Source organism: Lissotriton helveticus, chromosome 7 (assembly GCF_964261635.1).
Source record: "Lissotriton helveticus chromosome 7, aLisHel1.1, whole genome shotgun sequence".
Taxonomy (NCBI): Eukaryota; Metazoa; Chordata; class Amphibia; order Caudata; family Salamandridae; genus Lissotriton; species Lissotriton helveticus.
Genome location: NC_136068.1, coordinates 1,233,446,843 through 1,233,472,747, shown reverse-complemented (window position 1 = coordinate 1,233,472,747; position 25,905 = coordinate 1,233,446,843).

Genomic DNA, 25,905 nt, shown 5'->3' with positions numbered 1-25,905 from the left:
GGATAGGTAAAATCCAAAAGGGTTACTATTAAGATTTTGTACTAACGTTGATGATCCTTGATGAATAGTATATACATTTAAACCACCTGGGATTTAGTCATCGATAGACAAGAAGAAAGTTGATAGGAACCTAGTATTCCTGTACTTGTAATGTATGTAAACTATAGTGGACCTAAAGGGAAGAATTCTATTAGTGGTCTTCAATACTCCCTCTAACAACTTTAGTATTTCTCTAATAGATAAAAGCATTTTTTTCTTTTCTTAAAAAACAGGCAATCCAGGATATCCTGTGGTCATGATCCTCTCAATGGGGGATTCAAATGTAAAAACATTAAAAAATATTACAATGTACCTAAAACAAAAAACAGAATAAATTAAAAGGAGGCTGAATAATCTTCCTTATTTATAAGTCGTCAATGAGAATGTCTCGATATTATCAGATCCTAATAATTCCAACCTATTGATCACAATAGATACAATAGGATGAAAGTCATTTAGAACTGCCGACTCTATACAGGAATACATCAATTTTTTTGGGAAATTGTATCAAAAGACGAATGTGTTCAATTACTAGGTACATGCCAATTCCAATATATATAATCGTCTAAGTACCTACATATCAGCGATGTAGGCGATATAAGGTTCAAGTGGAAAATATCCATATCTATAGAAGTGATGAATCACATCCAGGCAATGCCAGTGGTTTGTCTTAAATAAAAAACAAACAAAGGAACAGCTCTCAAACTATATCCAATGTGTTGAGAGAATTTCAGCTATTGAAGCAACTAACACAACTCACCTCGGGACCAAAGCTTTTTATCTTTAGTTCCAGGTTAAAAATGAATAGTAATTAATAAACTCATTATTTGATGTAGATAAAGTCAGTAAAGCCAAACGATATCTGGGTCTATAAAAGAGAGAAAAAATAGACAAAAGAGTCCATATCTATTCAATGTTCTCCATATTGTCTTGAGGTATGATTTTAAATCTAAAGTTGTTAAGATCACAAAAAATACACAAAAAAGCTTACCATAATTTAGATGATATCTATATAACGCGGTAAAGAATGACCTCCAGCGTTCTATGTCCGTCTGGACTAATGGTAAGCCGTATTACAGGACTTGGCGTAGATAAAATCACCCGACTCTCAGGAATTGTAGGTCTACGGATAACACATACAAAGGAACATTTCAGAACCTAAATACGTTCAATATCCTATAGTTACTCACATATCCTTCTATAAACATTTTATCTCTAAATTAAACTAGGTCGCACATAGGTGCCGATTATGATGGCGGACGGACCTGAGTCCGTCCGCCACCATTGAGTAGGAGGGACCGTCCGCAGGGGCTGCGGTGGTCCCTCCGTGCAGATTAGGATGTGACCGCCAGGGTGGCGGTCACATCCTCAATCTTTAACATTGCGGCGGGTGCAGCTTCAAGCTGCACCCGCCGCAATGTTAAAAATGCATGCACAGCATTTGCGTGCACAAAGCAGCAGGCACCGCGCGGGGCCTGCCGCTTTGTCCACGCAAATGCAGGGGGTACCATAGGTACCCCCCATGTGCACCCCCACCCCCCCTTCACCCAGGGGTCCCGCAACGGGCCCCCGAAGTGAAACTCCGTATGCTTTTCCATGGCGGAAAAGCCGCCGTGGAAAAGCACCTCTTTTAAACTATCCTAATATGGCTGGCGGTGTCTGATAGACACCGCCAGCCATGCTACAGCTTTTCCGCCGCAGTCGTAAGTCAACCACGGCGGAAAAGCGGCAGACTGAAACCAGGACCCACCAGCCATCCTAATGTGGCGGTGGTTCTTTGGTGGGTCCGCAGAGGATTTTCCGCATCCTCCGGGCCGGCGGTGGCTTCCGCCGGCCCGGAGGATGCGGAAAATCCTCCATCCTAATGAGCCCCTAAGTTAGCTTACCTAGGTTTCGATATACGACTGCAACAGGCATGTAAACCGGACAGAAGATGGCTGCCGGTGATATTAATTAGATTATATCCTGGTCTTTTGATCATTTGAACATGATTCAGGACATCAATAAGAAAGTCTATCGTCTAGGTTCATTAGATGTCATCTTTATTGTGAGCCCTTGTTAAACAGGGGTCGCTATCCCTCCTGTCTTTCATTGACTATTCTGTAAATGAATTTTGAGATATACCCCTTTAAACCCCTTTGAATTCTATGCACGTACGGCGTTATTTGTTTTTTCTGTTTTTTCCGCATTATTGTATCCGTGATGTTTTTCACGCCTATCGCATACTAAATAATACAGTTATTACTCTAAGAACTTTTAACTGAAACTCAGACACTATTAGACTATCAAACGTAAGATTATACATCAACTCTGCCAATATATTTAAGTCGATCGATATTACGGCTTTTGTTCTATATATTGAAATCGCGGGTCGTTTGTCATGTGACCCTGTCTGGATGACGTATTTAAACTTCCTTCCTTCATCAAATGGTTGATACCTCCTCTAACCGAAGGGAGACGCCGTCAGCCATCTTCTGTCCGGTTTACATGCCTGTTGCAGTCGTATGTCGAAACCTAGGTAAGCTAACTATGTGCAACCTAGTTTAATTTAGAGATAAAATGTTTATAGAAGGATATGTGAGTAAATATAGGATATTGAACGTATTTAGGTTCTGAAATGTTCCTTTGTATGTGTTATCCGTAAACCTACAATTCCGGAGAGTCGGGTGATTTTATTTACGCCAAGTCCTGTAATACATCTTACCATTAGTCCAGACGGACATAGAACGCTGGAGGTCATTCTTTACCGCGCTATATAGATATCATCTAAATTATGGTAAGCTTTTTTGCATATTTTTTGTGATCTTAACAACTTTAGATTTAAAATCATACCTCGAGACAATATGGAGAACATTGAATAGATATGGACTCTTTTGTCTATTTTTTCTCTCTTTTATAGACCCAGATATCGTTTGGCTTTACTGACTTTATCTACATCGAATAATGAGTTTATTAATTACTATTCATTGTTAACCTGGAACTAAAGATAAAAAGCTTTTGTCCCGAGGTGAGTTGTGTTAGTTGCTTCAATATCTGAAATTCTCTCAACACATTGGATATAGTTTGAGAGTTGTTCCTTTGTTTGTTTTTTATTTAAGACAAGTCACTGGCGTTGCCTGGATGTGATTCATCGCTCCTATAGATGTGGATATTTTCCACTTGAACCTTATATCGCCTACAGCGCTGGTATGTAGGTACTTGGACGATTATATATATTGGGATTGGCATGTACCTAGTAATTGAACACATTCGTCTTTTGATACAATTACCCAAAAAATTGATGTGTTCCTGGATAGAATCGGCAGTTCTAAATGACTTTCATCCTATTGTATCTATTGTGATCAATAGTTTGGAATTATTATGATCTGATAATATCGAGACATTCTCATTGAAGACTTATAAATAAGGAAAAATTATGCTTCAGCCTCATTTTAATTTATTCTGTTTTTTGTTTTAGGTACATTGTAATATTTGTGACTGTTTTTACATTTGAATCCCCCATTGAGAGGATTCTGAACACAGTATATCCTGGATTGCCTGTTTTTTAAGTAAGAAAAAATGCTTTTATCTATTGGAGAAATACTAAAGTTGTTTAATAGAGGGAGTATTGAAGACCACTAATAGAATTCTTCCCTTTAGGTCCACTATAGTTTACATACATTACTAGTACAGGAAGACTAGGTTCCTATCAACTTTCTTCTTGTCTATCGATGACTAAATCCCAGGTGGTTTAAATTTATATACTATTCATCAAGGATCATCAATGTTAGTACAAAATCTTAATAGTAACCCTTTTGGATTTTACCTATCCAAGATATATAAGAGGTTCCTCCAAATTAACGCTATTGGCCCCCTATCAGGAATTCTAATTTGCTATTATTATGTAGCACTTAAGAATATATATGAATACTCAGATATTTTTATTTCTCTTGTTAACAAATTATCTAACCATGTTGTGAACACAGTATATTTCTAAGGGAAGCATTATTAAATGGAATGTGATTAAGATGCAATTGTTTCTATGTAATTTAACATGATGTATTGTATATATATATATATTGACATTTTGGTTTTTGTTCATTATATGTTTCAGAATTTTGTGTGGCTCCTGAGGAAGGCGTTTCAATACGCCGAAACGTGCTTCAACTACATTAGTGCCACTGTATTAATGAAATATTTTTTTAGAAATTAATTTTTTGTGGTTGCTGTTCTAACAACGGTTTTATTTCGTTTACGTATGTGTATGTATGTTGTATTTTTGGATAAATTAATATTTTTTTATGAATAATTCATTAAAAATATAATGTTTTTATAAATCTTTGATTTCTATGTGTCTTCCCTTATCTACTTCTTCCCACTTTCCATGATTAATTGCCTAGGATTTGATATACGCAATCCGAAGTCAACATGCCTTCTTATTATTCTGGGTAGAGGCAGTAGGTCACAATCACTGGAGAGAGAGCGATGGCTCTGAGTGGCACATGACTGACACTGACACCTGCAGTATGAATATTGTTGGTGTCATCCAGAGTCCTTAGAGCAGGTAATACCAAATACATTACACCAGGTTCCAGTGGCAGACAATCGAGAGAATCACTAACCAGTAACTCTGGTGACCTGTGAGTGGGGGGGGGGGGGTCACAGCTTCTCTAAAAGTAGTTGTGAGCCCTGCAATTCCTGTAGATTTTCTGTTATGCAATGATCTGGAGCACACTGTCTGAAAGGAAGTGGAGCTCAGGGCACACCTGCAGATGTAAATGTTACCTGATTAGGTGTGCCTTAGAACACAGTCCATGGCTGAGCAAGAGGGGAGTCAAGAAGGCTTGGAGTTTCCTCGAGCAAGAAAAAATGACCCAAGAGAGAGGGTCATAAGCAAGTTGTTTTCTGCATTTTTGGAAGTACATAGGCTCCTTGATCCCTCTCAGTCAGGCTTTATAGTATTCCACAGCACAGAGACTGCTAGTCCCAGTCACGAATACCATTAGATGATCCCTGGATGCTTGTGCTTCTGGCCCCGATTGTGGCCTTCAGCATGGTTTCCCATGATATCCAAATTTGCAGGCTGCATGATATGGGAGTCTATGGCAAAGGGCAATAATTTATTGACTTTCTGCAAGATCATACTCAAACTAGCTCCTTGAAACCCTTTAAGTAATGCACCAAGCCTGTCAGAAAAAGTGTACCACAGTTATCCATGTTAAGCCCCATCTTATTCCACATCTGTGTTGCCCCTCTGGCACAAATCTTAGAGGCATGCGGCTTTGAGACAACATTCTATGCCAATGATACACAGCTTTCATCTCCTTTGGTCAGGATCTGGGATGGTGAAATCCTGCTTCTCCGACTGTATGGGGAAAATAGTTCTCTGGATGTCCAGCAACTGTTTAGAACTAAACGGAGAAAAAAAGAGATACTCTTATTTAGTAAAGCTCAGTAAAGCTCAGTACCTGTGGAAACCAGATTGGTGGCCACCGAACTGGGACCAGCCTGGTTCCTGAAACAAGTAGTAAAACACCTATCTGTTAAGTCAGATACTACTTTGTCTATGAACATGTCTCAACCTTCTGTGGACTTTTCCATTATGAAATTACTTAAAAACGCATTTCCCTAGCTTCCCCTGATTTCTAGAAAAACTCTAATCCAAGCCTTAATCTTTAGTTGTCTTGACTACACAAATGCTTTACTTGTAGCTTTCATTGAGACTTTGTTGTCTAAACTGCAGGTGGTGCAGAACACTGCTGCGAGACTAGTATGTTACCTTCCATCTGGTTCTCCTTCTGCTCCAATTTTAAACTCTCTGCACTGGCTACCGATCTGGAAAAGGCTCATTTGCAAGCTGTGCTGCATCACCCACAAATCCCATAGTGGTAACGCTCAATCCTATTTGCAAAATAGACTCAGATACTACCATCGAATCCGAAGTTTGAGTTCCACAGTCAAAGACTTACTTCAGATTCCCCTGATCTGTACCTCTAGATTTGTTAGGAGGTCTTTCTCTTATCTTGACCAGCCCTCCACTGGAACAAACTACCTGTACATATCCGTCTGTCTACAGAGCTAGGAACGTTTTTAAACGTCTAAAAAACGTAAGTGTTTTGGTTAGCTCACCCACCTCTAATGGCCCCAGATGAAGACAGCCTCAAATGGATTCAACAGTTTGTGTCCCATCTGCCAAGCCAGCGGGAAAATAGGGAAAAAGTTCACAGCTTCTGTAGCCCCCCCCCTTTGAAAGGGTGGGCATCAGCATTGTTGTTGGCCCCTGGACCCCAAAACATGCCATCAAATATCCACCAGGCCATATCTATGAGATCTGTGACTGCTCCTGCATTATCTAGGACCCTGATGGGAATTGTTATCCGACTGGGGTTCCCCAGGGTAGTGGTGTCTGGCAGGGGCTCCATGTCTGTCTTTTTGAAGTCCATGTGGGATATAAGTGGGATAACCTACAATTTCTACACATCCTATCATTCTTTGACTAACGGGTTGATTTAAATATTCAAAAAGACCCTAAAAGGCATGATTATGGGCATCGAATACACACAAGACCTGTCACCAAGGGCTCTTAAATGTATATAGGTGGATGTGATTTTTTTTTCTTTTATTCTACATCTGTCACTCCTCACTTTCTTAAGAAGTAATGTCTTCCACTTTATTTGCCCTATTTTATAAAATTGTTTTTTTTGTCAAGAGACAGTCATACATCCTAATTAGTGTTCAAAACTGGGAAATAAACGGTGTATCCACCAAAAAAAACACACTTATAGATGTGTTTAAATTACAAAAATTGTGAAAAAACAAAATGGCACCTCACGTGCGCACCACCAGCTATGCTCACTTTTATCATCATCGGTAGCCATTTTGCTAAAAAAAAGTGTATATTAAGTGTCCAAAAACAGTGCTCCAAAAATAATAATTCACTAACACCTTATGTGATTTGCGACCACCACATAAACAAGACCCAGTGAAATATAAAACTTGAAACAAGACGCACAGTATGCCAATTTTATTCTTTTCATGTGCTCTTCATCAAAGGTTTAAAACCGGCTGCATGTATGCAGACCATTCCTTTTCTCAGTCGACATGTTTCATTGCCATTCAATCTTTCTGGCAATTTTGTCAGGGCAGGGTCATTCGTCGCTTATATCGGACAGTGGTGCAATTTGCTTAAAATGACTGTCAAATGAAAGAAACACACACACATAGGCCAGGTTACTGACACATCTCAACTCTTCACTTTAAAAACATACAACACCGTGGGGCATTTCATAACTCTTCTTTACTATGTGGGAGTCCAAGTCAATCATGTCAGCTCTCCACTTCTGCCACGGCGGCCATATTAGACTGCTCTCTTTTATTAAAAACACTCCCTATTCCGCTCCACCACACTCTCTGGAGCCCATTTCCTCAATATTTATACAAGTATTATGAACTCTATAAACCTGTATTTAAATTCATTAAGTAAATTCCATAGTCTACCGATTCTAGTAATTTGAAACCTTAAAAAGGGAGAGGGTTTTTTTGCGGGGTATGGTGGGTTGGTGAATGCAAATAAATGCATCCTATGGGTGGGAACTAAAGTATATCAACCCATTATGGCACTATTCATATCGCTTTCTATTCACAGTAACCATTTTGAATTTTCAATAAACTTTATTGCTACACTGCATCATAATAACCCCCACAGCGAAGGGGTTAAGCAAATTGCACCAGTATCCAATATAAGCGACGAATGACCCTTCCCTGACGAAATTGCCTGAAAGATTGAATGGTAATGAAACATGTCAGCTGAGAAAAAGAGTGGTCTGCATGCATGCAGCCGGTTTTAAATCTTTGAAGAAGCGCACATGAAAAGAATAAAATTGGCATTCTGTGCATCTTGTTTCAAGTTTTATATTTCACTGGGTCTTGTTTACGTGGTGGTCGCAAATCACATATAGTGTTAGTGAATTATTATTTTTGGAGCACTATTTTTGGACACTTTATATATACTTTTTTAGCAAAATGGCTACCGATGATGATAAAAGTGAGCATAGCTGGTGAGTACCAATCAGAAAGCTCGTCTGGTGGTGCGCACGTGAGGTGCCATTTTTTATTTTTTTCATTTTTGTAATTTAAACAGATCTATAGGTGTGGTTTTTTGGTGGTTACACCGTTTATTTCCCAGTTTTGAACACTAATTGGGATATATGACTGTCTCTTGATAAAAAAACACTATTTTATAAAATAGGGCAAATAAAGTGGAAGGACATTACCTCTTAAGAAAGTGAGGAGTGACAGATGTAGAATAAAAGATTTTTTTCTTCACATCTACCTATATTCATTTAAGAGCCCTTGGTGACAGGTCTTGTGTGTATTCGATATAAATTGAGAGGAGGGCGACCTGTTCACCGGATTCCCTCTGCAGCTCCATATGAGTAGAATGTTTATGGGCCTACCTGAGCCCATGGTAGAATTGGGATATCCTCTCACCATGCAAGCTCTTTGTCTACAGGGAGGTATCACAGAAGGGAGATGGGTTGAATGTCAAAGGTTTCAACAGCAGCGCCTTCTAATTCTCCTGGTATCGACAAGCCCAGTTAGTAAAGGGATGCACAAGACATAAGAATAAGTGCTCCATACCCTAAACATAGACAACTGCCTATGCCTCCATTAACTTGAACCTGTTCACATGTTTTAGACTTTTTTTGGCGTATATCACTAAAAAGAACTATATCTCCTTGGAGGCCTTGTACACGGTCATCTTAGGTGGAGGTGGGCTGTAAAAAGCTGCCTAGCCCTAGACTGATTGCGCATTATCCTCAATCATTCAGAGAGGTGGGAAGCTCTGATCAAGCTCCAGTCTTCAAAGGAAGACTTTCAGTGGAATTCACAGACTGGACTGGTCTCCAGGTATTCACGCTCCTGCTTTACACATTTCTTTAGAACATCTGATGAATATTCAAGCCATGGCAAGTATATTTTGAAACAGAAAGAAGTTCTTTCAGTGCTGTATGTGGGGGTGATGCTCAAGAAAGGCTTTCTATTTGTAGACAGTGTACTGACAAATCAAAGGCTGCAGTTTGACACTAATTAGTTTGAATAAAGAAGATAATTGTTCAAGGTTTCATTTATGACTTTGTTAAATAAAAATGGCTATTATGTAAAAAGAGCTGAAAGAAAGTCTCCAGAGGAAGATTCCAATAACTTCAGCAAAGGTCTCTGGAAGGTTATTTTCTACAGAGTGTCTGAATAAAGACAAAAAAAAAAAAAAGACATTTTAATTTTAATTTATAGCAGGTCAAAGTACCCTACCTTGTGTGAATTTGAACTGGGCAAAGGACAAAAAGATATCAAACTCAACGAAAGTTTGTTTTCATTTATTAAATATAAAAACACTGTACTCTGATGTGAACTGTGGCACTCCTTGGAACAGCCTTTTTTGTATGTCTATACAAATTATTTGAAGATGAATAATACTTTAAAAGATTTGTACTGTATAGAAGGCATTGATTAAGCAAGAAAACATGTATATACTAGATGTGGTCCAAGGTGTTCCTAACTGCAGATGTTGGTGGAATTAAGAAGATAGCCAGCTAGCCTTCTACTTTTTAAAGGGGAAAATCAGTATGGGCGAGGATAAGAGGAGTGGGTTAGATTAAAAAAAATCTTCAAACAGTATTATTTTGTTTACAGGTATCCTTCCATGATATTTCCTTACTATTTTCCTTCCCTCACCTGGCCACACTAATGATCTGAGCTATGCTACCCTACAGACTTGGTTCTGCCTATAGATGGAGCTACTGAGCATCACTCTGACTCTGAGGATATGAGGACCATGACAATTTGTCTTTTTGTGCCCCCCTATGAATATCCTTATAGCAGACATCTCAGTCTGGTGAAGTAGGGGTGGGAGCAGGCTCCAAATGAGAACGCCTAGGATGTAGTCAGCTAGATGATGGCTCTCAGGAACCAGATGCAAAAATTATGGAAGAAGGCTTCTGAGAACCTGGAAACCAGCCAGGAAGTCACGGAACCTTGGTATGACAGAATACAACTCAGCCCGCCAAAAATGCAAGGTAAGGGAGCGAGTGGAGCCAAGGGCCCTCCAGGACAATTGGTCAGGATCGTAGAGGTGAAAGAGAGGAAGATTAAGGCCACCTAACTGGTGAACATCGAGACTCACGGAAACCCTTTAAAGGTACTCCATGTAAACAATCTCAAACCACACAATGAGAGCTCTAGAGTCACCATGCTCCTGGTGATAAATAATGAGGTGGAATAGGAGAGTGAACCGTTATCCAACCTCCTAACCTGCAAAGAGCAAGATGGGTCAGTCGAGGGTGTCAACCTCTTCCTTCCCTGAACCCAGAGCAACAGACTTTCACAAGTTGTTGGGTCAGTCTGCCTCTCTGTTCTCCATCACCCCTGGGATCACACACCTGTGTAAATATGACATAGATACTGGAGAAAGTATGCCTGTGTAAAATAAAGTGAACAGGCCATCAGACAAGTTGAGAGCTAGCATTCAGGAAGAAGTCTCCAAAATGCTTGCATTTGGATTAATGAACTCTTCACTTGCCCCTGGCCCAGCACAGTGGTGCTGGTACCCAAAGCCACCCCACTGGGTGCCACCCCAGAACTCAGGTTCTGTGTGGATTACATGAGGTTCAACTCAGTCTCCAGGACTGATGCTCCCCGCATCCCCTGATCTGATGAGCTCATTGACAGGCTGTGAGCTGCCAAGTTCGTAGATCAAGGTATTGGCTGATAGGGCCAAAATGAGGTTAGCATTGCCTACCCTGAACGGCTACTTCCAATTCAGGGTGATGTCCTTTGGACTACGGAATGTCCGTATCACAAACCAGAGGTTGTCTAGCAGGGTCCTGGCTGTTATGGAGTCCTTCAGTGCTTCCTACCTTGATGACATAGCAGCTAGTAGGATTACCTGTACCACATTCAGAAGGTGCTTTGAGCCTGCAACAGTCCAGCCTGACTATCAACACCAGCAAGTGCCAGACAGGGAAGGGATCAGTAGTGTATCTGGAGCAACTGGTGGGTGGGGGCAAAGTGTAACTGCTCTAGGTCAAGATTGAGACTATCCTGACCTAGGAGTCCCCCAAACTCTGACTGACTGATTTTCTGTGCCTCAGTGGATATTATAAGAGGTTTTACAAGGGGTGTGGTACAATTGTTGCCCCTATGCAGAGCTGACGTCCAAGAAGAAGGCAGAGAAGGGGGTCTGGAGAGAGGACTGCCATGATGCCCATGACACACTCAAAGAGGCCATGTGTCTACATCACCTGTACCATGGCCCCTGACATCTACCATGAACTTATAATGTAGACTGGTGCTTCAGAGCATGGCAAAGGGGCTGTACTGTCACAGTTAAAAAAGGAGGACTAGAAAAACGTGTTGCCTTCATCAGTAGGAGGTTACTTCCAAGGTTACAGAGGTGGAGTACTATTGAGAGTAAAGTTTTTGCTACAGTCTAGGCACTAATAACTTGAGGCATACTTCTTTTGAACACACGTCTCAGTTTAGACAGACAACATGCTCCTCACATGGCTCATGTAATGAACTACAGGAGTATGACCTATTAACCACGTTGAGATTAGGGTAGGTACATGAGGATAAACAAACAATATCTCAACTGGTATTATTATGAAAGGCAATTAGATATGTATGCATCAAGCATTACGTGAACAGAGACAAGGAGACTCAATTAGTAGTTTTTAGAAACGTGCTCATGGCATCGTATAATTAAAGAACAAGAATTGTTGTATACAGTTGTAGCAGCACTGTACGTAAACGAATAACAAACAACCCGAATTGGACTTGGTGCTCTAAATGTGTAAGTGACTCAAGAAGTGGCGGCGCAAGTGACAATTGTGATCAGTAGGAATGACGCATGGTGTGAAGGTGCTTGAATATATACAGTGTATCAAGTGAACAACGTGGCTCAAAACAATGAATTGTGATGCAGGTATCTTGGAAGATTTGATGGATTATTTGACAGAGCCTCACTGGGAGATGCGCCATCTATTGTGCTGAACGGTCGTCTGCGTTTCGATCCTCTTTGGTCAGGACCATCTGCAGGACCGAGTTGTTATTAAAAACGGTGCTGTACAGGGAGGAAAGGGAGAGGGTAAGGGTTGAGAAAGGAAGGAGGATGGTGGCCAGTGACGTGAAGGACGGGGATGTTGGTGGAGCCGAAATGGAGGAACCCCAGTCAGGACTGTACCCATGAGTGTGAGGCATAGTGCGTGCGTGTAGAGGGGGTGGCGGGTGCAGATTGTGAAGTAGGCAAGGGATGAGAGAGGTTGAGAGAGGTGAGGATCAAGAAAGATGAAAGCTATCGATCCTGTTGAACCAGTGAAGCTGCGGGGTGTTCTGGGCACATGTATGGCAGAGGCCTATGATGGCTTGCGGTCTAGACAGCAGCTCCTGTAGAGATAGGAGCATTCGTATTAGCCGGGCGGAAGGCCTATGAAGCCAGTGGGGATGCGGTGTATACCAGGCGCAGGTGGGGCAGAGGCCTATGAAAGCTCGTGGAATAACCTGGAAGAATAGGGGCAGGCTTGTGAGCCGGGGGGCGTGGGTGGAGTATTACAAGTGATATGATGGGCTGTGATGCAAGGGACTGTGGGCGGAGGCGGGTGGGCCGGTAGGGATAGCCGGTATTAATCAGATAACGTGTGCCCGAAGGATGCAGCGTTAGAAGACGTGTGCCGATAAGGACAGCTGGTACTTATTCGATGACATGTACCAAAGGGACAAAGTGTTGGAAGGCGTGTACCATGGGGACGTAGTATGGGGACGGTGGAGTTTGAGTGAAAAAATGGGAGAAGTGCATATAGAGGGGGCATGCGGGATGCGCGAGGGGGGGTGACTGAAGGAGGTAAAGAGAAAGGCGCAGGATACCTGGTGGGTTCCAGAGCGGCCAAGGCGGCTCAGATGAGTGGTGGGCGGCCGGCGTCTTAGGACAACCTGCGGGATTGGGCGCAAGAACGTGAGTGAAAACGGTGTGCTAAGGCAAAGTGCGGAAACCGTATTACCTGGCTGAGTACTTAAATCTCTTAGCGGGTGCCAATAAACTCCGGGCTTCAGTGGGGAAAAACCAATTATGCCGGAGTAGAGGGATTCCGTGGGCAGTGCCCGGATACTCGAAAATCTGAAAGAATAAAGGAGCTGGGAGCCATGGGATGGTGCCAAACAAACAAGAAACTATGCTGCATGTGTGTACGGCGCAGCAGGGCAGCTTACCTCAGGCTGAATTAATGCAGCAGCGGAAAAAACACGGACTCGCCACGTATGTGTGCTGAGTGCCATTGGTGGGGGAGCCGGTGGTAAAGAAAGCGCGGCCCCTTCTGGTATGTGTGCCTCACGTGGTCACGTGAGTGTATCAGGGGGGATAGGTGATGCGGGTGGGCGGGGAAAAGGGAGGGGAAGGAGAGGGTATGTGAAAGCATACGTACAGTACTGCTACAACTGTATACAACAATTCTTGTTTTTTAATTATAAGATGCCATGAGCACGTTTCTAAAAACTAATAATTGAGTCTCCTTGTCTCTGTTCACATAATGCTTGATGCATACATGTCTAATCGCCTTTCATAATAATACCAGTTGAGATATTGTTTGATTATCCTCATTCCCCACATGGCTCATGCATATGAGGGGTAAGAATCTCAATATGTCATGGTGATCCATCTCTCTACAGAGAATGGTCTTCACAATGGAACACCACCCTGGGTCAGACCACCCCAATGCTAATGATTGGTCCTAGTTTGTCTGCCTGAGTGATGAGAACTCTCAGGATATTGGGTAGTACTCCGAACTTTCAGCTGGGGGGAACATGCTAGACCTATCAGCTTTAGAGTGGTCTTCCCCATACGCTTGCCCTCTTCCCAGCGGTTTTATTGAATTAATTTTTGTTAGCTTTAGTGCACTTTATCACTGCTCATCAGTGCTAAAGAGTTGGAGCTCACTCCCTAAAATATGGTCAAATTGGCTTACACCTGATTGGCATATTTAATTTACTTATAAGTCCCCAGTAAAGTGGTATACCATATACTGAGGGCCAGTAAATTAAACACTATTAGTGGGCGTGTAGCAGTTATCATGCCACCCATTTAGGCAACCTCTTTAAACATGTCTCTCCAGTGCCTTAAAGCCTAAAACCTTCCTTTTAAAACACTTTCCTATGTATAAGGCTGATAGGTTGTTGATTTCAAAGTGTAGGTGGGTGTGTGCATGAGTGATGTTTGCAACAGTCAGTAATGACAAAGTGACCTTACCATGCCTTTTCCAAAATCAACAGCTTCTCCAAAAAAGCTAAGAAGGACAGAAGAAGACACAGTATTATTTCACCTTGCCACATACCCATTATCACAGCCTTTAGCGCTGGGGGCAGCCAGTGCGAACATTATTTTGATGCCCCCCTCTTATGACCCCCAATAAACATCTGTTATTCAGCACCAAGATGCCTACTGGTGAATTTGTGCTTTACAAATGCACACTATGACCTCCTTGGATTCCCTCACTATCACCCAGAAAACGAGCCCATCATCTCTCTAATGCCCCGTTCTCACATACAATTGATTTGTTTGAAAGTGTTTGTAATGCCTGGCTTTAATAATCCACTAGCTATCCACATAAAACACAGAACTGTTCTTTCCATCATGCCCTATGTGTATCTTTATGGTGGTAAAACTGCCACTAGACAAGAGTCTGATATCTTTCTCACTAACAGGAACATAATCACAAGCATTATCTTGAAATTTTTATCACTGCTTGAAAGCTGTGTGTGTGTGTGTGTGTGTTTGTGTGTGTGTGTGTGTGTGTGTATATATATATATATATATATATATATATATATATATATATATATTACCTACTGGCGGTCGCCAGTAGGTATATATAGTTAGGATTTTTTCTCTATGGGTTTTTTGAAAATTCTATGTCTAATAACTTTGGCGTTTGTGGACGGAATTGGCTGAAATTTTCTGGAAAATGGAACATTTTGTTTCTGAGCAGCCACTGGAAATTTGGGGGGAGTTGGTCCAGGGGGGGCCGAGAAAAAAGGGGGGTCCCAAAACGTGTTTTTAACATTGAGTTTTCCATAGGGCGGTTAGCCTCACTTTTAGCCCGAACGGCTGAATGGATTTGCACGAAACTTGGCAAATTTGTAGGGACTGGTAGCCCGATGTGCCTTTTGTAGGTCTCAATATATGTGCTGCAGTGGATTTTGAGAAAATAACGTTCAAAAAAAGATATATATCTGTAAGCGCGGACCAGGCAGCGCCCCGGTACGCGTACTTGACGCGTAACGGAACTTCGCGTAGCGAAGTTGATTGGCTCTGTGGTGTCTGTCAACATTCTAAACAGTCCGGAGCGGCCGCCATCTTGTCTCTCGGTAGGATCGAGAGACAAGAGGAGGTCAAAAGCGAAGGGGCAAATGACCTTAAGGGGGCATAGTAGATACTCCCTGACCCCCTAGGTTTGATGTGGAGGCTTTAAAGGGGCCCCGCTAAGCAAAAAAAAATAAATTTTTTTTTGTTTTTTTTCGTGGTTAGCGCCCGGTACGCGAACCGGGAAGCGTACTGGGGAGCGTATCACAATAAAAAATGAATGATAGACTTTTCAAATGCTGTATGTTAATTGATTGTTGGTTTTGTTGATTATTTTTTTTTTTTTAAATTTTTTTTATTGTGTTTCATAATTTATTAAACTTTCTAACATTTCATTGTCAGAAATTTCATAATCATGGAATATAGATTGTAGTCTCTGAGGTTGTAAAATGTCCTCATTTGCAAGGAGGTTATCTACTGCTTGCACACATTGCAGTAGTTCTTGGTCCCATGTTTCATCCATAAATTCAATCTCATTTGGATCAATGATTTCTGTGTTGGACTCTGGAAGGACAATTTCAAATGAAATGTTTTGTTCACTTTCCATTTTTCCTGAAATTTGCATAAAAAAATATATATTAGTAGAGGTAGGGCACTGTTGGGATTAATTTTAGATAGGCAGTTTTTATCAGAGAATTTATCTTTGGGCAGTGTATAGTATCAGAGTGGAAGTAGGAATATAAAAAAGTGTATCTAAATTTATAAGTACTACAGAGGGATAGTATATAACTAACAGAAAAAGTTTGCCATATTAACTTAAAGTGCACAATATACTTCAGTTTTAAAAATAACAACTTACCTTTAAAAAGAAGTTGAAGTTATTAATGAAAATCCAAATGAAATGTACACCAGGAAGTAGTAGTCAAAATGGCTGTGTTTCCTTCTCTTCCTTTATATATATTCGGGTACATAACCAATCAAATATCATGTAAAAAAAGTAGAAAATGAAAGTAACATTTTAATTGGTTGTCAATTCCAACACTTCAGATGTGTTTTGTGAAGTAATTTACCTCACGGTATTTAGAGAGGACTACAGGCTAAATGGCTAAATGGAATTCCAATCAAATTTGTGAAAATGGTAGGGATTGGTATGTAGTATGAGTTATTCTATATTTGGTGAAATTGTCTCCAGTGGCTTTTCTGTGAACTACTTTCCCACCTTTTTTGATGGTGCGCTTCCCAGGAAGCGACCCGGTACGCGAACCGGTGAGCGCCCTGGTACGCGAACCTTAAGCGTAACGGGAGTTCACCATTTTGTGTTTCGGTCGAATTATGATACAAGATGGAGGGCAAATAATGTTCAGAATGGGTAGAAGGGGGCACGGTAGACTTATCTTGACCCCCTAGGTTTTGTGAGGGTGGCTGAGGAGGCCCATATGTGCGGAAAAAGAAACATTTTTTTTAAAAATTTCGCGAGGTTAGCTCCCGGTACGCGTACCGGGTAGCGCACCAGGGAGCGTATTTTGTTGAAAATTAGTGAAAATAGTTAGAGTAAAAAAATAATTGTGAGTGATTAGATGTAGGGTAGCTCTGAGAAGAGCTTTTGGGTTTATGGTACATTTAGGTACTTATAAGTAGGTACCAATGCACATTTTTAAATTCAGAGTGAAAACTCTGTTGCCCTCATCTGAGAAGTGAACTCCATCTCCTCTGTAGATATCTTGCATGTAGTAACGCAAGTTATTGTTGTACAGGGAGCCCATTCCATGGTCTCTCATGTAAGCTGAAACAGATTTGTTTACATGCTTCCTCGACTTCTCAATTTGTGGACAAAATTGGTTTGACCACCTCCATTTCTGTCTTTGGCATATATTTGAATATACCAAGGCAGTCTGAGGAAAAAGTGCCATTAATTGCTCAAAGGTGTCCTTTAAAAGCATTTCCAGACCTACACCAGTCAAAGTGCCCAAGTCATTACCTCCACAGTGCACAATTAACAGGTCAGGTTTTGGCAAATGCATAAAGGTTTTCACCAATGGTATCAATTGGTGACATTTTAATCCTCTCTGGCCAAACCACTTAATTTCCACATCTTGTAAATTGAGGTTAGGTAAATTCCTGCTTTCAACGTACCTTTGAGCCCAGTGAATATAACTATGACCAACAATCCAGACAGAAAACATGGTGAGAGAAGGTTCTCCTGCAGTCAGATGAAGTGTGGCAATGAAATGGCAGTTGAAAAAATGTGAGTTTGAAATGAAAAAAACTGTGGAGTTTCTGTGTTCATGAAGTAGTAACAGTGATTGGTGGATTTTGATTGATGAAAACAGAAAGTTAGGGTGTAGAGATGTGTTCTTTGAAAGATGTATTTTGAGTGGTCAATAAAAAATCATTAAATGAAAGAAAGCACTGGATATGCAGGTGCACTGAGAGTTCAGAGTTCAATTGCAACATTGTTGTGTGAATTTGCAAACACCAGAGTTTCTCCAAGAGGTGGTTGCTATGGAAAATAGGCAGAAAGGGCAGAGGGGGAAGGGTTTTCATTTGAAAAAAAGTGAGGGAAGAGTTTTGATTGGGTGACATGAGAAATATGTGTGAAGAATTACACCATTTCTGTGCTTTTGATAGCTGCAGACTCTGGAGTGCATACCTTTTGCTCTGCTGAAGACAAATTGGTGTGTCTCTGAGACTGTTTTCAAACTCAAAGTATTTGCTAAGGTGAGAAAATATTTCTTTACTTTAGATAGAGAATAGTGTGCTTTAAGGAGAAAATTATGATTTATGTGGCGCAATTTGCTAGTAAATATGCTCTCACATGTGCATGGAAATTTTTGATTTTGAATGTTTCTGTTATATAGCCATGTTAAAAGTGACTCAACCATGCTGGAAAGTCAATCAAAAAATGATTTCATGTATTTTAATGACATTTTAAGTCATTTTCTGATGTGCAGTGTTTAGAAATTATGATTTGAAAATCGTTTTTGTGGAAAAGGAATTGTTTTTAAAATCATGACAAGGAAATAATGGTGTATGGTTATTTATAAGGCAATTGACTGTCCTTGATGTTATTTTTCTCATTTTATTGTAAGACCTTTCTCTGTGGCGCAAATTGCTTGTAAATATGCTCTTACATGTGCATGAAAATTTTAATTATCAATGTTTGTGTTACATAGCCATGATAAAAGTGAACCAACCATGCAGGAAAGCCAATAAAAAAACGCTTTCATGTGTTTCAATGACATTTTAAGTCATTTTCTCATGTGCAGTTTTTTGAAATTATGATCTGAAAATCGTTTTTGGGAAAAAGGAATTGTTTTTAAATTCATGAGAAGGACATAATGGTGTATGGTTCTTTATAAGGCAATTGACTGTCCCTGATGTTATTTTTCCCATTTTAATGTCAGACCTTTCTTTGTGGCGCAAATTGCTTGTAAATATGCTCCCACCTGTACATTGAAAATTTTGATTTTGAATGTTTATGTTACATAGCCATGTTTAAAGTGACCCTACCATGCAGGAAAGCCAATCAAAATACGCTTTTATGTGTCTTAAGGACAATTTAAGTAATTTTCCCATGTGTAGTGTTTTGAAGTTATGATTTGAAAATCGTTTTTGAGGTAAAGGAATGTTGTTAAAATTTATGTTCGCCATATGCCCCCAAATTTCTTTCTCAGGGTTGCAGCAGGGTGTTCTTGAGACACCCCTGCACTTTTGGAATAAATTCCTAATTTGTGATGAGCAAATTGTTAATCGCAAATTGCACCTTCATTTATATGAGCCTCCTAGCCCATGGAAATGAATGGGTAATTTGCAATTAGCAATTTTCTCATCGCAAATTTGGAATGGTAAAGAATCGCTATTTATTCCTTAAAATTCGCTTTTTTGGAAATGCAAAATAGTTATATGATACATATGGCGGTTGATGTCTAACAAGATAAGAAGCTTATGGATACATTTATGATGACTGGTGCAATGAAGTAGAAATCACTTACTTCATTGGTAGGCCTTTACAATAAATTATCTCCTCTGTATTCTTCATCAAGCATAACTTTAATCTGCAATCCTGAGTAGGCCTCACCTTAAACAAACCTCTGGATAGGCCACATCTTATTGTCATCCTGATTTAATCATTTATAATTCTAGGGACAGATTTATGATAGGTGTATACCTCTTTTGTGCCACTTAGAAAACATTGTCCATGGGGAAATGAATTAAAATGTCATTAAGACACATGAATGTGTTTTTTTTAAACGTTTGCAATTTTTTTGGGTCACTTTCAACATGGCTATGTGTCTGAAACAGTCAAAATCTAAATTTGCAATGCACTGGTGGGAGCATATTTACAAGGAATGTGCTTCATGGGGAAAGGTCTTATAATGTAATATGGGAAAAATGACATTAGAGATACTGAAATGCCTTATAGAGAAGCATACACCATTATGTCCTTGTCATAAATTTGCAAACCATTACTTTTCCCCAAAAACGATTTTCAAATTATATTTAGAAAACAGTGCACATGTGGAAATTACTTAAAATGTCAATAATTCAAAAATTGTGATTCCTTAAATGCAATGTATAAAAAAAAATATGTAAAAAATGATATTAAGGATTTGGAAACTACCACCAACTTGTAGTTTGTGGTAATTTGCGAATTCTTTTCAAAAAGAATTTTTTTTTTTTTTAAAAAAAGGTCCCATATGACGCCCATACATGCCATTAGGGCATGTAGGTGTGCCATGTGCTCCCAAATTTCTTTTTCAGGGGTGCAGCAGGTTGTTCTTGAGATACCCCTGCACGCTTGAAAAAAATCCTATTTTGTGATGAGCTAATTGCTAATCACAACTTGCAACATTAATTCCTATGAGCCTCCTAGCCTATGGAAATGAATGGGTAATTTGCAATTAGCAATTTGCTCATTGCAAATTAGGAATAGTAAAGAATCGCTATTTATTCCTTAAAATTTGCTATTTATAATATGTAAAATATTTTGATGATACATATGGCAGTTCATCTGTAACAAGATAAGAAGCTTAGGGATAGATTTATGATGAGTGGCGCATCCCCAGGGATGTGACAGTCATCCTGCGCCACTGTTCCGCCACCCATGGTGTGCTGCATTTACAATGCGGCGCAGCATGGGGCAAAAAAGGCACAGATGCGTGACGCATCTGTGCTGTAAAGGTGGCGCATTGCTGGAGTTGTATCGTAAGTGCGATGCAGCTCCAGCAAGGATCAGGGGTGCCCCATCTATACAATGCTGCGTCAAGACCTATGCCAGCTTCAAGCAGGTGCAGGGTTTTGAAGCAGCTTTCTCCTATCTGATTGTAAATGCGGCACACCATGGGTGGTAAAGCAGTGGTGCACATTAACTGGTGCATGCCTGGGGATGTGCCATTTAATATAAATCTGCACTTTAACATTTGAGTATGTGCAGGGGACACAGAGTCGTTGAGGCTTATCCAAGGTTAAGAACAGATGAGTCCTGTTCAGTGAAAAATTAGACATAGGCTTCACCTGCTCAGCATCGCTGGACATGGCTAAATAATAGCTGCAAAATGTTACTCTTGTTAAATAATTTTACTATTATAATCTGTGAGATTTGTCTCTTACTCTGCAACATCTCATTGTTGTTGTCTTTCTTTAAAGATAAAGACAACCTCAACATGAGCGACAATCTGCAATCAGTTGATTTTGACCTCATCATTGAACTTGTAATTGAAACATCAGTGGATGTTGATCCATTGGATGATTTAAATCCTGAGGATGAAGAAGAGCGTGATGAGGATGCAGATTTGTCCGAATTATATGATATAGGATGGGAAGCTGACCTGCTTGAGCCTTTGGAATTATAAACATTTATTTTTAAAATTTATAATCAATAAAAAGTAAAAAGGTAAACCGTTTAATTTAAAAATAAAGACACCTTCAAAAACAGGTTATGTGTAGTGTCTTCAATAAAATATTAAAATATGCTCATAAAATTAGATCAGATTCACATATAAAATAGCATAGGTAACATAAATATAAATCTCATTTCTTTTCTGCTACTTCTGTATTGTAAATTTGCAAGGACTAAAAAATCTTCTATTTAAAATGTCAAGTAGTGTGTTATGTTTTTGATCACTATTACTGATTTACTGTTTGATAATATTTTTTTATTAACATTTTTATTATATTTTTCCTCAGATTCAACTATGCCTACAAAAATAAGAGAGATGAAGGCTGCAAAACGTCAAAGACAGCAGGAGAAAAAAAAAATGCAGCAGTCCTCTAACAAAAAGATTTCTCAAGCGATGAAGAAAGCACCGGGTAAGAGCTCTAAATATTTCATAAAAAATATTTCTAATAAAAAAAATATTAGTACAGAAAATGTTTCAATCCATAACAACACAAGTAAATCAAATGGAAAGAAAAGGACAAATGAAAATGTTACTGCTAGAGCAAGAGATAAATCTGTGCATGATAGTAGAAGGAAACAACAGTTTACGGAGATTCGTAAACGAATGTTCCGTAACAGGATAATTGGCAATTTGTTAAAAAATATTAAGAAAGGTCAACAGAAATTAGTTTTTTATAGGAGAAAAAAAAAAGTTGAGAAAGTTATTGATCAGGCTTTTGAAATTAAACGTAAGTTATTTATTTTGATAATCAATAGAATTAGGAAGCTAAACAAGGCAATTTTTGATTTCAAAAGAAATAGTAGATGGAAGAGAATAGTTAATCGTAGTAATTTTTGTGAAGTTTTTTCTGGAGAATGGATACATAGTTCAAGCTGTGAGGCATTTTTTAATGAAGAGAGTTATTTCCAGGATAATGATTTGGTGCATGCAGTTGACATCAGTGGTCGTGCTTATGAAGTGAAAGATGGTTGTCCAGTTGAAAAAGAAAAACTTGTGACAACAGAGGCAGAAGAGTTGTTAGGTAATGAGGTTTTAGGAAGACGTGCTAAGGGTCCTGTGTACACCTGGAAGTGTAGTAGTATTTGCAGTGTGCGACAGGATTCCATCAATTTGCTTTGTGATTTTGTACGGTCATTTAACAAGAAAAGTTTGAAGCAGAAAATGAGGTTGTTGCAAGAATTAGATCCTTGCAGAGTGAGAGAAGTGACAGGTTTGCATGGTCATTCACTGGCTTGTCTTTCCAGGAGAGTATGCCAGAGTGTTTTTCATCATTTCAGGATGCTAGCAGTGCATCATAACAAAGTGAGGAAGTTAGTTAGACTGTTGTATTATGCTAAGAGTCCAGCAATTATGCTGAAACAATTATGTGCTGCTCTTCTGCATGGTTCTGAAATAGATGTGAGGAATATATGTGAAGAAATTGAGATTTGTTACTTTGGAAGTAAAGAGGAGAATGTTGAAATTGAGCAAGAAATAGAGGGTCATTTGGAAGATACTGTACATGTTTCCAGTACAGATAATTTCCAGAGGGAAATTGCGACGTTTGACATGAAATCAAGTGAGAGGCCTAATTTCACTTGTGTGTGTTGTCGACGCACTTATTATAAGAATCAGACTAAGTTAGTGGATTTATATGCAAAAAGTGAAAGGGAAAATAATAGTGAATGGAAGGATTTTGCAACATACTTGATGGTAGAAAATTGTTTTGATTTGGGATTGGATCAACGTGTGTGTACTTATTGTTGTAACAAATTAAAACAAAACCAGATGCCTGCTAGAGCAGTTCATAATAATCTGGAATTGGTTGAGATTCCTTCTGAATTGAAGGATTTAAATACTTATGAATCTATTTTGATTCAAAGTATCCATCCCTTTCAGGCTATTGTAAGAATGGAGCCAAAGACAGGGAAATTGCCTCCATCAGATTTACAGAGAGGATTAAAGGGAAGAGTTGTTTATTTGCCTCTAGATTTGAAGAAAAACATTAACACAATTGGAGTAGAAAAAGTGGAAGAGGAACCTCTGGTTATCTTAGTTAATGGGGTTCCGACAAAGAATAAGAAAATATGGCAAGATTTAGTAGATGTTAGGAAAGTTAAAAAGGCAACATTGTATTTGAAAAAAAATAATAAATACTATAAGAATGTATATGTTGAAGAAGAGGAAGTAAGTGAGGAAGAGGATAGCGATTTGTGTGCTGGTCAAATTGAGAAAGTAGAACCCTCTACTAGTGAGGAAATATATGAACATTATAGTGTTCATCCTTTGCATTCAAAGGAAGTCATGGGGAATGCTATTGAGTTGTTTCAAATGAAACAAGCCAAAGGGAGTCCCATTAGTGTTTGGGAGGAAAGTTTGGAAGCTCGGTGTTTCCCACAGCTTTTTCCAACAGGTCAGGGAGGAAGATATGATGAGCGACCTCATCAAATTCCTGCTTCTGAATACCGGACTTTGCGATTGTATGCAGGAGATGCTAGGTTTCGACAATGCATTCCATATTTGTTTCATCTCCTGTTTGAAAGCGATCTGTCTGGACTGTCATATGCAGTGAACCACATCTTGAAAAGTGGTATACACATGCAAAACATCTCGGCAAGTGATTTTATGGATAAAGTGAATGTCCAAGATAGTATTTTGGATTCTCACCTGATTAATCTCATGGCGTGTCAGCGTGGTACTAATGAGTACTGGTACCGTCGTCATGGTGATTTAAAATGTATGCTGAGGAACTTAGGTACTCCCACATGGTTCCTCACTCTGAGCTGTGCCGAGTATGGCTGGGAAGACTTACTTGAATTTCTACGAGAGGCAAATGCTGACGTAGAAAACATCGAATTCAAGACACCCGGAGAACTGTGCTCTTTGGATCCAGTCAATGTATGTAGGTACTTCAATCATAGATTTGAAGCTATGATGTCTTTCATCATGAATAAGAAGAATCCACCTCTTGGAGAGGTGTTGGATTTCTTCTGGAGAAAGGAGTACCAAGCAAGAGGTGCTCCTCATATACATATGTTGCTGTGGATCAAGGATGCACCTAAATTTGGAACGGATCCAGATGACTCAGTGATGAGTTTCATCCAACAGTATTCTACGTGTGCTGTTCCAAACGCAAAGGAGAAGAAAAGCCTAAGAGAAAAAGTTCTGCGTTTCCAAAGCCATCGATGTGGAAAGTACTGCCGTCGTAAATTCCGAAACAAGGACAAGTTCTACACTAAATGTCGTTTCGGCTTTCCACGACCGGTGATTTCTAAAGGAAGAGTAAACAGTTTGATGTCTTCGCTGCGACACAATGTCATGAAGAAATCACCTAAAAACACTTACAATTTGAAGAGGAACGAAGAGTCCAAGTACATCAACGACTACAACCCGGTGATTTTGTCCATGTGGAATGCTAACATGGATATACAGTTTGTGGCTGATAACTGTATGGCTGTGGCTCGGTATGTGACGTCTTACATCACCAAAAAAGAGAAGACAGAATTGAAGGATATGTGGGAGGACATTTCCCATGAAAAGAGCCTCAGCAAGAAGTTGTACAGTTTCAGTCTGAAGATGTTGTCGCATCGAGAAATCGGAGCGTACGAATGTTCTGACCGGTTGTCTTCAGCAAGTCTCTATGCCAAGTCCAGGAGTATCGTTTGGGCGAGTCTTGGTCTTGCTGCAACGCGTAATCGAGTTCTCAAACCTGTGCGGGAAATTGAGTATTTGGCGGAAAAGGAGCCAAACAGTACCGACATTTTGAAGACAAACATGTTGGATACATATTATCCAAATCGAAGCAGTCACCTAGAGAATGTTTGTCTGTATGAGGTTCTGCAAAATTACATGTTCAAGAGGAACATCAAAGAAGATACTGAGAAAGGAGTGTATGCTGTAATAGGAAGTGAGGGATGTCTGGTGAAGCAAAGAAAATGCCACTTGATAAACCATCGAAAATTGAGTGGCGAATCTCCTGAAAAAAAGGAGTTTTTCTATTTAGCACTTTTGCAACTTTTCAAGCCTTGGCGTGCAGAAGAGGAACTGCTTGGAGATTTCCTCTGTTATGAAGACTCTTTCAATGCCGCCAAGGAGACCATAGAATGTCCTGCTTTTCCCAAATATGTAGAAATGTTGAATGCGGAAATTGAGCAGGAAGCAACGATTGCAGCCGAGATTGCCAGAGACAGTTCTCAGGACAGTCAGAGTTCTGCTTCATTGAGTCAGGATCCACTAGGAGGACCTCTTATTGAAAATGAAGCTGCCACTGCTATGAATGAGGTGGAAAGAGCCATGGCACATGCTCAAGAGGATGCGGTTAACTTAGAAGAGTTGGAAAGGCAACTCAACGTTGAGCAGAGGAAAATATATGACGAAGTTACCATGCAAATTGATCATGGATTAAGTCATGATAAGAAAGAGTGCTCATGTACGTCGTTGAAGCCTGTCCGACTGTACGTGAGTGGAGAAGCGGGAACTGGAAAAAGTTTCCTCATTAAAGCAATTTCATGCTATTTGCAGGAAAGGACAGAGTCATCGCTGTCTTGTGTTGTCACTGCTCCAACTGGACTGGCAGCACATAATATTAAAGGGATTACTTTACATCGTTTACTGATGCTGCCAGTGGAGCATGACAACAAATTAGAATATCACAAGCTA